This window comes from Cebus imitator, unplaced genomic scaffold, assembly GCF_001604975.1.
Source record: "Cebus imitator isolate Cc_AM_T3 unplaced genomic scaffold, Cebus_imitator-1.0 Scaffold28, whole genome shotgun sequence".
NCBI lineage: Eukaryota > Metazoa > Chordata > Mammalia > Primates > Cebidae > Cebus > Cebus imitator.
This window is the reverse complement of record NW_016107343.1, coordinates 10,836,691-10,850,055: the sequence shown is the minus strand read 5'-3', so window position 1 is coordinate 10,850,055 and position 13,365 is coordinate 10,836,691. Positions and strand designations below refer to the sequence as shown.

The window sequence follows — 13,365 nt, the reverse complement described above, 5'->3', positions numbered from 1 at the left end:
GGTTTAGAGCAGAGGTTCTCAGGTGCGGGCAATTTTGTTTCCCAGGAAACATTTGGCAATATCTGAAAATATTTTTGATTGTCACAACCGGAGGAAGGAGGAAGAGTTGTGTTAGTCTATTTTGCATTGCTATAAAGGAATACCTGAGACTGGAAAGAAAAGAGGTTTATTGGCTCACAGCTCTGTAGGCTGTACATGAAGCATAGAGTGGGCATCTGCTTGGGCATCTCGGAAAGGTTGCCATCAGACAGACAGCATCTATTATGTACTTCTCTAGATCCATTTTAGAATCTTAAAAGAAGGCAAAGGGAGAGCCCGCATATCACATGACAAGAGAGGGAGCAAGAGGTGGAGGATGGCAGGCTCCTTTAAACAACCCTGGTGGTATATCTGAAAGCAATATCTGGACAGATGGTATGTGTCTCATATTAATTAACAGATGATCGAGCACACACTACCACAGGGAGGGCAGTCAAGACATTCATGAGGGATCCACCCCATCACCCAAACATCTCCCACTAGGCCCACCTCCAACACTGGAGGTCATATTTCAACATGAGATTGGGGGGGACAAAACATCTAAACCCTATCAGGTGCTATGGGTAGGTGCTATGGGTAGGGAGTAGAGGCCACTGTAGAGTGAATGGTACTATACATCTCACAATGCACAGAATGCTCCCACAGCGAGGAATTACCTCCTTTACAGCCAGAAAGGTCAGTAGTGCTGAGGTTGAGGAGCCCTGGCCTAGAGTTGACAGAGAGGAAAAGAGGAAAGCTTTGGGCAAAGGTTGTGTGTGGCACTGTGAGAGTTGGGGGGTAGAGAGGAGGTATAAAACAGAGGCAGGCAGAAGAACAATAGAAACACCAGGCCACCACCCCACACTGTAATCTGGAGGAAGATTCCCTCCGTCAACTAACGATAACTTATCTTCTGACTTACTGATCACCAGCAGCAACAAATGTAAGAATCCCTTTTGCATTTCACCTTTTATTCCTGTTCACCATTTTTTTTTCCTTTGAGACGGGGTCTCACTCTGTCGCCCAGGCTGGAGTGCAGTGGTGTGATCTCAGCTCACTGCAACCTCCACTTCCCGGGTTCGAGCGATTCTCCCGCCTCAGCCTCCCGAGTAGCTGGGACTTCAGGCGCGTGCCACCACACCTGGCTAATTTTTTTTTTGTTTGTAATTTTTAGAAGAGACAGGGTTTCACCATGTTAGCCAGGATGGTCTCGATCTCCTGACCTCGTGATCCGCCCGCCTTGACCTCCCAAAGTGCTGGGATTACATGTGTGAGCCACCGCGCCCGGCCTCCTGTTTATCTTTTATTCCTACATGAAACAGGATCTAATAACCCTTCGGGGATTTCAACAGACACTGACAAATTTATCTTCCATCCCTACTATGCAATCAAAGATATTTTAGGTTTAATTTTCTCCTCCTCCTCCTAATAATCCTAGTACTATTTTCTCCTGACCTTCTGAGCGACCCAGAGCCAACCCTCTCAACACCTACACCACAGGAAGCCAAAGTGGTACTTTCTGTTTGCTTACGCAATCTTACGATCCACCCCTAACTAGGAGGAGTACTGGCCCTCGTATTCTCCATTCTCATTCTAGCAGCTATTCCTGTACTTCACACATCTACACAACAAACCATAATATTCTGACCATGAAGTGAATGCCTATTCTGAATCTTAATGGCCCACCTATTCACATTCACATAAATTGGAGGACAGCCAGTCCAATACCCTTTTATCGCCATGGGACAGACAGCATCTATTATGTACTTCTCTACCATCTATTTTAGAATCTTTAAATGTTACCACCGAAGCTCAGAGATCCAACCCAATTCCTTTGTCTTGCAGCTGTGGAAACTGAGCCTAAAGAGACAGAATTGATTGCTCAAGGCCATACAGGTTTCTAAATAGCAGAACCAGCTGCAGAACCCAGGCCCCTAACTCACTGGCCAGTCCTATTTCTTCTGTTTTATTTTTAACATCTAACAGCCCAATAAACTTTTGAACATTTCTTGTACAAACCTCTGAGCTACAGAATAGTTTTCCACTCAATGGGAAAAAAGGTTCCTATTGAGTTGAAAACTATTCTGTAACTCAGTAAAGTTTTTCTGCAAAGGACCAGAGAGTAAATATTTTAGGCTTTGTAAGCTAGACGATGTCAGTCACAAAAACTCAACGCTGCTGCTGTAGTGTGAAAGCGTCATACACCATACATAAATGAATCAGTGTAGCTGTGTTCCAGTAGAATTTATTTATAGACACAGAATTTAAGTTTTATACAAGGTATGTGTCAGAAAACAGTATCTTTTCTTTTAATTTTTTTCAACCATTTAAAAAATGTTAGAAGAGGCTGGACGCAGTGGCTCATGCCTGTAATCGCAGAACTTTGGGAGGCCGTGGGGTGTGGATCACCTGAGGTCAGGAGTTTGAGACCAGCCTGGCCGATATGGTGAAACCCGGTCTCTACTAAAAATATAACAAATTAGCCAGGCATGGTGGTGCACGCCTGTAATCCAGCTATTCAGGAGGCTGAGACAGGAGAATTGCTTGAACCCAGGAGGCGGAGGTTGCAGTGAGCCGAGATCGTGCCATTGCACTCCAGCCTGGGTGACAGAATGAGACTTCATCTCAAATAAATACATCAATAAATTTTTTTTAATGTTAGAATTATTCTTAGCGCCATGCCACATGGTGGGGCGGGCAGGAGGTAGGAGCCGGAAGGATGTTAGTAGGTTTGGACTCTGGGTCAAAATAGCGGATAAGCTGCCATTTGAAAGTAGATCTCCGCAACCAGCAGGAAAAGATTTTAAAAACCTCCAGAAAAGTGCAATAAACTGCAAACAATACATACGATAAATCCTGTCGTTGCTAAATGTAAAAAAGTCTTATATTTCTATATGTACACACACGTACACATAAGCACTAGAGAAGAATCTAGAAGGATATTCATAAAATTCATAACAGGAATCACTTGGGGGAAGGGAGGAGGCCTGATGGGAATAGGTCAAGGAAGGCCTTGCAGTGTTTCACGTGTTTTATAACGAGAATGTATTTGTGTCTTAGTCCTGCAACTTTTTAAAGTTTTAAATTTAAGGCCGGGCGCGGTGGCTCAAGCCTGTAATCCCAGCACTTTGGGAGGCCGAGGCGGGTGGATCACAAGGTCAAGAGATCGAGACCATCCTGGTCAACATGGTGAAACCCCGTCTCTACTGAAAATACAAAAAATTAGCTGGGCATGGTGGCACGTGCCTGTAATCCCAGCTACTCAGGAGGCTGAGGCAGGAGAATTGCCTGAACCCAGGAGGCGGAGGTTGCGGTGAGCCGAGATCGCGCCATTGCACTCCAGCCTGGGTAACATGAGTGAAATTCTGTCTCCAAAAAAAAAAAAAAAAAAAAAAAAGTTTTAAATTTAAGAAGAGTCCATATGTATCTTATACTAGTTTAAGGAATTTGCCTCACCCCTCACAAATAAACTTCATCCCTCCTTGCGGTCTCATCCGAGGGAATCAGGGGCAGAGCTGGAGGAGCCCGGGCCAGAGCTCCTGCTCCTGCTTAGCAAGCAGGAGGCAGCCCCAGGCCCTGGGGATTTCTGGTCATTTTATGGTTTAGGGGAGGGAGGAGAGAAATGCTCTTTCATCAAATTTAAAAAAATAAAATAAAATTACTACTCTTTCTGCTGGGATACTGGTGGTCTAGGGCTCTTAGAGGATCTGACTTCAGAAACCCCGAAGACAAAGGAGACGTAAAAGGCAGCGATACCCAGTCCCCTGGCGTCTGGGTCGCCGCTCTTGAAACCTCCAGCACATGTGGTTTCAATCACCGAGCCTGGCGCCTTCCGCCACTCAGAAGCCAGCAGCTTCGGGGCGCCCAACCGAGTTCTTTGTTTGGGAGGAGCCGGGGTAGCCGCCTTCAAGAGAGGTTTTAGGCTCAGCCTTCCTCTTTCTGTAACAATTCCGGAAATCTCAGGGCAGCCCCAGGCGACAGGCTGCAGGCAGCGTGCGGCCTGCTCCGGGGAGCTCTCATCTCTGGGGAGAGCCTAACCCTGAGACCTCTTGGCCAGCGCCGTCCAAAGCAAACAGCAAGCAGATGGTCCAAGCTCGGCCTCTGGTGAAACTGTTTATTCTTAGGAGATGGCCATCTCTCCTCTGGGACCCTACCAGCTCCACCAGCCTCTTACTCCTCTTTCCTTCCGTATCTCCCCCTTCCTCCTTCTAAGTGGGAGTCCTCTGAATTTGATACTACTTTTGAGCTTTAAGAAAGGTCTGCAAGGAAAAGTTAGCCTTCCATTGTGGAAGGTTAATTTGGTTTCCTAGAGAAGGATTGAATGAAAACATATGGGGCTCAGGAAACTGGACATGGGAGGTTTACACACCCAGTTTGGAATGAGGACAAACCTTGTTTGCCTATGTTGGCAGACTGTCACATCTAAAACCAAATGCCATTAGCCAGCTCCATAAGTAAGACTCCATTTATGGTAAGTTACTAAAGTTATACTTTCAGAAAGTTAAAAGTGGAGGGGCTCCTTGGAAGGCTGAGATGGGCGGATCCCATGAGCTCAGGAGTTAAAGACCAACCTGGCCAACATGGTAAAATCTCATCTCTACTAAAACTACAAAAACCAGCCAGGCGGCGTGGTGTGTGCCTGTAATCCCAGCTACTCAGGAGGCTGAAGCAGGAGATCACTTGAACCTGGGAGGCGGAGATTGCAATGAGCCGAGATCATGCCACTGCATTCTAGCCTGGGCGACAGAGTAAGACTCCATCTCAAGAAAATAAATAATTAATTAATTTAAAAATTAAAATAAAAAGTATTACTTAAAAGTAATAACCAGGTTCCAGCCATGAAATATTACACTGGAGAGACCACAGACTTCCATTCTGTCCTACAGCAGCCCTTAAAGTGCCAGGGAGAAAAAGGCAGTGTGGGGGAGACCACCCCAGAACTGGCTGCCGGTAGTATTAGGGCAACCCAGAAACCCCCTCCTCAAAAATATGAAAGTGATGACGCTTATGAAGCACTGGATTTAACTGAGTATGCAGGAAGACGCCAGTGGTGGAATCTAGTGTTTGGCCACAGCTTGAGACCTATGGTAGAAAAATGCTCGCTAGCTACCCAGATTGAATGGATGGTGTTACTGGCCGGTGTGCAGGATTTTTGTTCCAAAAAGCTGGAAAACTCGCAGCAACTGCAGTAGGTGGTGGCCTTCGTCTCCTTCAGATTGCTAGTCATAGTGGCTATGTGCAGATTGACTGGAAGAGAGTTGAAAAAGATGCAAACAAAGCAAAAAGACAGATTAAGAAATGGGCGAACAAAACAGCACCTGAATTCAACAATTTAATTGAAGAAGCAACAGAATTTATCACGCAGAACATTGTGATATCCAGTGGATTTGTGGGAGGCTTTTTGCTTGGACTTGCACCTTAAGGACATGAATGTTCTCCCACAGTGGATTCAACTATGAGAAAAGAAGTGGGAGCAGTAAGAGGTCTCTCAAGAGTACATGCTGCCAGAGTCTCTAGGGCAAGGAGAAACTAGCTGGAAAATACTGAATTCACAACTTAGCTTTTTGCCATCTGAAGCTTGGCAAACTAGTATCTGCTATAAAACAACCTATGTGGTGTGTGAACAATAGTATTCCTGAGCAAAACATGGCTTTCATCACTTTGTAAAAATCTGCATCTGTTTAGAAATTAGCCTGTAAAGGCCAGGCATGGTGGCTCACGCCTGTGATCCCAGCACTTGGTAGGCTGAGGTGGGTGGATCATGAGGTCGGGAGATTGAGATCATCCTGGCTAACACAATCAAACCCTGTCTCTAGTAAAAACACAGAAAATTAGCCGAGCATGGTGGCACGCACCTGTAGTCCCAGCTACTCAGGATGCTGAGGCAGGAGAATCTCTTGAACCCAGGAGCAGAGGTTACAGTGAGCCAAGATCGCACCACTGCACTCCAGCCTGGGCGACATAGAGCGAGACTCTGTCTCAACAACAAGAAAAGAAGAAATTAGCCTATAAAATATCACCATTGGATGTAGCTATGGAGAGAAAATAAATATGTTGGATTTATTGCCTAGTGAAATATTATTCTCTTTTTATTTAAATAAAACATTCTTCAACCAGGCGCCATGGCTCAGGCCTGTAATCCCAGCACTTCGGGAGGCCAAGGCAGGCGGATCACGAGGTCAAGAGATCGAGAACATCCTGACCAACATGGTGAAACTCCGTCTCTACTAAAAATACAAAAATTAGCTGGGCATGGTGGCATGCGCCTGTAGTCCCAGCTACTCGGGAGGCTGAGGCAGGAGAATTGCTTGAACCCGGGAGGCGGAGGTTGCAGTGAGCCGAGGTCGCACCACTGCACTCCAGCCTGGTGCCTGGCGATGGAGCAAGACTCTGTCTCAAAAAATAATAATAATAAAATAAAATGTTCTTCATTATGGACAAAAAAAAAAAAAACAAAAAACGAAGTATTACATTGGAAATGCAAACCTACAGGCAACCATCTTACCTTAATCAACCCAGTTCCTAGCCTGGATTCCTGGAATATCTGTGAAAGACACCTCATTCAGGACTTTGTTTTTCACTGTTCCCTCTTGGGACATTATCAGTCCTTAGCTTTGATAATATATACATATACATAGGGTATATAGGCTCTATAAATCAGGGTCCCCTCCCCCCACGTTTTTTTTTTTTAACTTTTGAGAACAGCACAAACATTGCAAAGATATGTGACAATTTTCTCAGGTATATTGTTGTTCTTGAGGTGAATAAGGAAAGAACTATTCAGAGGATCAAAACCAGTTAATTTATTTATTGCTGCTCTTGGATTTATGGCAGCTGGGATCCATGAAGCCAAGCGCTCTCCTGACAGTGACAGTGGCTGGCACACTGACCTGCTCACATGCTAGAGCACAATTTTTCTTTTTTTGTTTTTTTGAGACAGAGTCTCACTCTGTTGCCCAGGCTGGAGTGCAGTGGCACAATCTCAGCTCCCTGCAACCTCTGCCTCCCAGGTTCAAGCAATTCTTGTGCTTCAGCCTCCCGAGTAGCTGAGACTACAGACCTGCACCACTATGTCTGGCCACTTTTTTGTATTTTTAGTAGAAATGAGGTTTCACCATGTTGGTCAGGCTGGTCTCAAACTCCTGACCTCACGTGACACCCCCCACCCGCCTCAGCCTCCCAAGGTGTTGGGATTACAGGTATGAGCCACTGCGCCTGGCCTACAGTGCAAATTTCAGCATAAAATGCCCTTGCATAAAAACCTTGATGGCTCGCTCCTCTTTGCCTAAGCACTGAGGACAAATTCTAATCTCCTTAGTATGCTACTGTGAAAGAAAAAATTAACAATAATACTTGCTAAAGATGGTAAGAAATACACTATTCAAGGGGAGTATAGGAGAGAAAAAAAAGTTTTCCTTCTACCCTTCTTGGTCCTTTGCTGGGGCTCTGTAACAAAAGACAGATTAATAAGGGAAAAGCATACAATTTTTTTTTTTTTTTTTTTTTTAGACAGAGTCTTACTCTGTCGCCCAGGCTGGAGTGCAGTGGCATGATTGCAGCTTACTGCAACCTCCCCCTCTCAAGTTCTAGCAATTCTCGTGCCTCAGCCTCCCAGGTAGCTGGGATTACAGGTGTGTGCCACCTTGCCTGGCCAATTTTTGTATTTTTAGTAGAGATGGGTTTTCACCATGTTGGCCAGGCTGGTCTCGAACTCTTGGCCTCAAGTGATCCACCCACCTTGGCCTCCCAAAGTGCTGGGATTATAGGCATGAGCCACCGCCTACAAATTTATTTAATACAAGTTTTATGTGACATGAGAGCCTTCATATGGAAATGAAGCCCCATAAAAATGATTAGACATGTTTTTACTAGGTTTGATGAAGAGTGAAAAATCATGGGAAAAGGGTATGATCTAAGGGCGATAAACTGGAGGAAACAGCAAGGCCTGCCCACTCAGATTCCTCTCAGTGTTCCTGTCTTCAGAGACAAGGACGCTCCTTCCTCTGGGCATAGGGAGGGTGACTCTCACATCAGGGGCTTAGGCCCTTCTTGTGGGGGAAGGTCAGACAGTCCTTCCTGCACCTGCTCTTTCTCAAATTTCTTCAGCTTAAAATATTCAATATGCCAAGGTGGCATATTTTGGGGTAGGATGTTCTCAACCCCATCATGGTAGCGGCTACTACAATCAATAGGGTTTTGTAGTATGGGCAAGACATGGGGCTCAAATTCAGGAATAATAAGGAAAAGTGGAGATTTATAGCCAAGGAATAAGGCAGGGGAATCAGTGGATGGAAAATCACTAGGAAGTAGGGTAACTCTTCACTAAACTGACTTAACAATGTTTCTGCTGAAAGGAAGCCAGGGTAAGAATGTGTTGATGGTGGTCAGATGAGAGAGGGGGATTTCACTAAACTCATTCAGTGGGATTCTTCATAAAACTGGAGTAAGTGGGCCTAGACAGAGCCCCAGGTTGAGCCTAGTCAAAAGGGGAACCCAGAGGAGCCTGATCACAGCCATGTCAAGGAGTCTGTGATTTTGCTCCATTCATAACTGGAAAACCAGCCTCATTTCCAGTCATTAGAGCCTGTGGATTCTACACCGACATCATTATAAACTTCCCGTCTTTCCCTGAACAGATCTCCAGGTCATCCCAACAACTTTAGAATTCCTTGGCAGGCAGTTATAATCTCAGAGTCCAGGCGTGGTGGCAAACCCCTGTAATCCCAGCCTTTGGGAGGCCGAGGCAGGCGGATCGCTTGAGGTCAGTGGTTTGAGACCACCCTGGCCAACATGGTGAAACCCTGCCTCTACCAAAAAATAGAAAAATTAGCTGGGCATGGTGGTGCACGCCTACTTGCCAGGCTGAGGTGGGAGAGTCGCTTGAGCCAGAAGGCAGAGGTTGCAGTGAGCTGAGATGGCACCATTGCCCTCCAGCCTGGGCACAGAGTGAGATCCTGTCTCAAAAAATATATAAAATAAAATGAAAATTAAAAATAGGGCCAAGTGCAGTGGCTACACCTGTAATCCCAACACTTTGGAAGGCCGAGGTGGGTGGATCACTTGAGGTCAGGAGTTCGAGACCAGCCTGGCCAACATGATGAAACTTCGTCTCTACTAAAAATACAAAAATAAGCTGGGCTTGGTGGCAGGCACCTGTAATCCCAGCTACTTGGGAGGCTGAGGCAGGAGAACGGCTTAAACCTGGGAGGCGGAGGTCGCAGTGGGCCAAGACTGCACCACTGCACTCCAACCTGGGGGACAGAGCAAGGCTCTGTCTCAAAAATAAAGTAAAATAAAATATAAAATAAAATAAAATGAGAGAGACAAAAATAAGAGAAAATAGAGGGAAAAAGTTATAACCTCAGAGCACAGAGAAATAGAAAACATTGGGGATACTGTGGTCTAGGAAACAGTCTTCTCCACGTGGACCTTCTGAATAGCTTTCTATACTTGACGATTCCCCAAAGTAATCATTCCTTTGCTGAGTCCTTAATAGGGCAGCTGCCCACTCACCAGCCGTGTGCCCTGGCATGCAACTAAATCAGCCTGCAGGAAGATAGGAATCATATCTTTCTGAAATTTGCTTAAAAAAAAAAAAAAAAAAAAGCACCAGGCATGGTGGCTCACACCTGTAATCCAAGCACTTTGGAGGCCAAGGCGGTGGATCATCTGAGGTCGGGAGTTCAAGACCAGCCTGACCAACATGGTGAAACCCTGTCTTAAAAAAATAAATAAATAAAAATAAAAATAAATTTATTAAAAAAAAGAGCTATTTGTGGAGCAGAGGTTCTGCCTCAGCACTTGGTTCAGGTCTGCTCCTTATGCCCCCACTTCCTCCTGCAAAGATTATTACTTTCCTTTCACTTTTGTACTGCTTACTATAATAGCTAAAATAGATTTGTACAGCATGCTTTAAACAAGATTGTATTTAATCCTTATGACAGCCATGTGAAAAGGTACTATTATAATGCTCATTTTATAGATGAGAAAAGTAGGTTCAGAAAAATTAAGGATTTTGGTGAGGAGCAGTGGGTCACGCCTGTAATCCCAGCGCTTTGGGAGGCCAAGGAGGGTGGATCACCTGAGGTCAGGAGTTCGAACCCAGCCTGACCAACATGGTGAAACCCCGTCTCTACTAAAAATACAAAAAATAGTTTGGTGTGGTGGTGGGTGCCTGTAACCCCAGCTACTTAAGAGGCTGAGGCAGGAGAATTGCTCGAACCCGGGAGACGGAGGTTGCAGTGAGCTGAGATCGCACCATTGCATTCCAGGTTGGGCAACAAGAGCAAAACTCCATTTCAAAAAAACAGAAAGAAAGAAAGAGAAAGAAGAAAGAAAGAAAGAAAAGAAAGAGAAAGAAAGAAGAAAGAGAAAGAAAAAGAAAGAAAGAAAAAGAAAGAAGGAAGGAAGGAAGGAAGGAAGGAAGGAAAGAAAGAAAGAAAGAAAGAAGGAAGGAAGGAAGGAAGGAAGGAAGGAAGGAAGGAAGGAAGGAAGGAAGGAAGGAAGGAAAAGGAAAGAGAGAGAGAAAGAAAGAAAGAGAGAGAGAGAAAGAAAGAAAGTAAGTTAAGGGCAGAGTCTGGACTCCAATGTGACCGAAACCCACTCAAGTAACCATCCTCCGCACTGTGTTTTGAAACCTAGTATTTAAGAGTTTGGAAAAGGTTGGGTTTGGACTTCCTTATTTTTGATTATTGTTCATTTGTTTGTTTTGTTTTGCTTCTAATCTTTTGTTTTGTTTTGTTTTTGGCTTTGCTTCTAATCTTAAATATATAAAATTAAAGTAAGAAGAGTTAGAAATTCCCTCCAATAGTCAAAATATTTGTTTCCAAATATTCTTTCTATATTTCTGTCTATATATTTTTTTCTAATCTTTGTGGCTACCAGGAAATATTTCTCAATGGAACTGATGGACCAAGAAAAATTTCTAGGCTCTTTATATTTGAGCAATGAGAAAAAGTTCTAACACTAGACAGTCAAACGATTTGAGGAGAAAGAAAAATTATCACCTAAGTACTATTTTGGAATGACAGGTATTATTTTTGAAATCCAGCCGGGCATTGGTGGCTCACACCTGTAATCCCAGCACTATGGGAGGCCAAGGTGGGTAGATCACTTGAGGTCAGGAGTTCAAGACCAGCCTGGCCAACACAGTGAGACCCTATCTCTACTAAAAATACAAAAATTAGCCAGGCATGGTCGTGCATGCCTGTAATCTCAGCCACTTAGGAGGCTAAGGCAGGAGAATAGTTTGAACCCGGGAGGTGGAGGTTGTAGTAAGCCAAGATCGTGCCACCACACTCCAGCCTGGGCAACAGAGTGAGACTCCGTCTCAAAAAAAAGAATTCCATTTGGGGAAGGAAAACAAAGAACTTACCACACTTTTCATGCTGCATGTGAGTATTATATACATGTGTGCTATGATGGTGTTTAGAAGCAACTCTGAATGGAGTTTTAGATTTGTGAACTATTTTCTGACTCCTGAACTACATTTTTTCCCCAATCCTTTTCCACAGCTCAACCCTTACCCTCTCAGAATGCCTGCTGTCCATTCCCTGGCATGTGCAGGAAGCAGGAATGATGCAATTCCCAAAGGGTGCCTGCCAGGGAAAGTGGGCTTCTGTCCATCTGGGCAAGGACATCACTTAGGGTCCATGAGCTTGTGTCAAAGGAAAAGGTGATAAAATTTTTCTACTCCCTCCTGACTTGCTTAAAATCCAGATCAAAAAAAAAAAAAAAAATCCAGATCATACCATTTTTCTTAATTCGCACTGGATGGACGATAAATAATTTTTATTCCTTTTTAGTTTTGCCAAACCCTGCCCAGAAAGCAGGGTAAAGCTCCTATGTGTTGATGGCCCTGGGGCCACTTCCCAGCACCTCCCAGGGAGCCCTATCAAACCACGGTGGCTGTGAGTGACAATGATGGGAAGTGAACTTCATCCACAAAAGGGCGAGTTTGGGGCCTCCCAGGGCAGTTACATCCCTTGGATTCCCCTGTACAATTCCCAGAGTTTCAAATTTCTGAAAGATGAATACCATACAGTGTTCTCCAGCCCCAACACTAATTTTCTTTACCTCCTTTTCCCTTGAATATTTTTCTCACCATCTCCATTCTATGAAGAGAGAATTCCACTCAATCCTGCTTTAACATGCTCTTTTCTGAGTGTGGGCAGTCTTCTCTGTGGCTTAGTGGTTTTGAATGCTAAACAGAGTAGGAGACAAAATTTGACCCCTGGCTCTGTAAGTTATATTTATTTCTTTAGTATTCCAGGTCTGGAGCTTCCAAGGAGGAAAAAAAAAATGTGTGTTGTCATAAAAAGACGGGGTGGATTAGACGTGAAAGTAACACCATTTCTGAAAACAACAGGGTGTGAAAAGTCAGAAGACCTGGGTTCTAGTCCCAACTTTGCCATTAACTTGGATCAGTGTCGCTTGTCACTTAGCTGCCTAATGTATCAGGTAAAGTGGTCAAATGAGAAGTGGTACGGGACAATTTTTTTTTTTTTTTTTTTTTGAGATGGAGTTTCACTCTTGTTGCCCAGGCTGGAGTGCAATGGTTCGATCTTACTCACTGCAACCTCCGCCTCCCGGATTCAAGCGATTTTCCTGCCTCAGTCTCCCAAGTAGCTGGGATTACAGGTACCAGCTACCACGTCCTGCTAATTTTTTGTATTTTTAGTAGAGATGAGGTTTCACCATGTTGGCCAGGCTGATCTCAAACTCCTGACCTCAGGTGATACGCCCACCTCGGCCTCCCAAAGTGCTGGGATTACAGTTGTGAGCCACCACGCCCAGCTGCATTGTTCTTTATATCTATTACTTGATTTGATTTTTTTGAAGGATGATTGCGTGAGCTGCTGCTCCCAGCCCTGAACAATATTTAGAAGCACAAATTTTAAAGCAGACGGATCTTCAATTCCAATACTGGCTGTGCTAATTATTGGGTGTATTTCTGCAGGAAATTTATATGACTTCCCTAAGCTTCAGTTTCATCATCTGTAAAATGGGAATAAAAATTGTACCTATTCTGTGGGATTGTATAAGAATTAAATAAGATAACGTTCATAGAGCTCTTAGCAAGTGCTCAATATCGGTAGCTACTAGCATAAAAGTTTCGTAAGATTCTTCCCACTGCTATACATTTTACTATTCAATTTGAATAAAAGGTCATATTAGCTGTTCAATATATACTGATGATTCAACTTTTAATTATTTTTCACTTTTTAACTTGTTTTTTGTTTGTTTTTGTTTTTGTTTTTCAAGATGGTGTCTCACTCTGTCACCCAGGCTGGCCTGCAGTGGCACAATCTCAGCTCACTGCAACCTCTGCCTCCCGGGTTCAAGCGA

General features: G+C 44.2%; 1 protein-coding gene and 1 pseudogene across 1 annotated transcript in view; both read left to right on the top strand.

The window, feature by feature from the left end:
- The window catches only part of LOC108300688 (CXADR like membrane protein), a 131,632-nt gene that overhangs the window by 57,276 nt on the left and 60,991 nt on the right, over nucleotides 1–13,365 (top strand). The gene's annotated exons all lie outside the window — the stretch shown is intronic.
- Nucleotides 4,857–5,491, top strand: LOC108300689 (annotated as a pseudogene).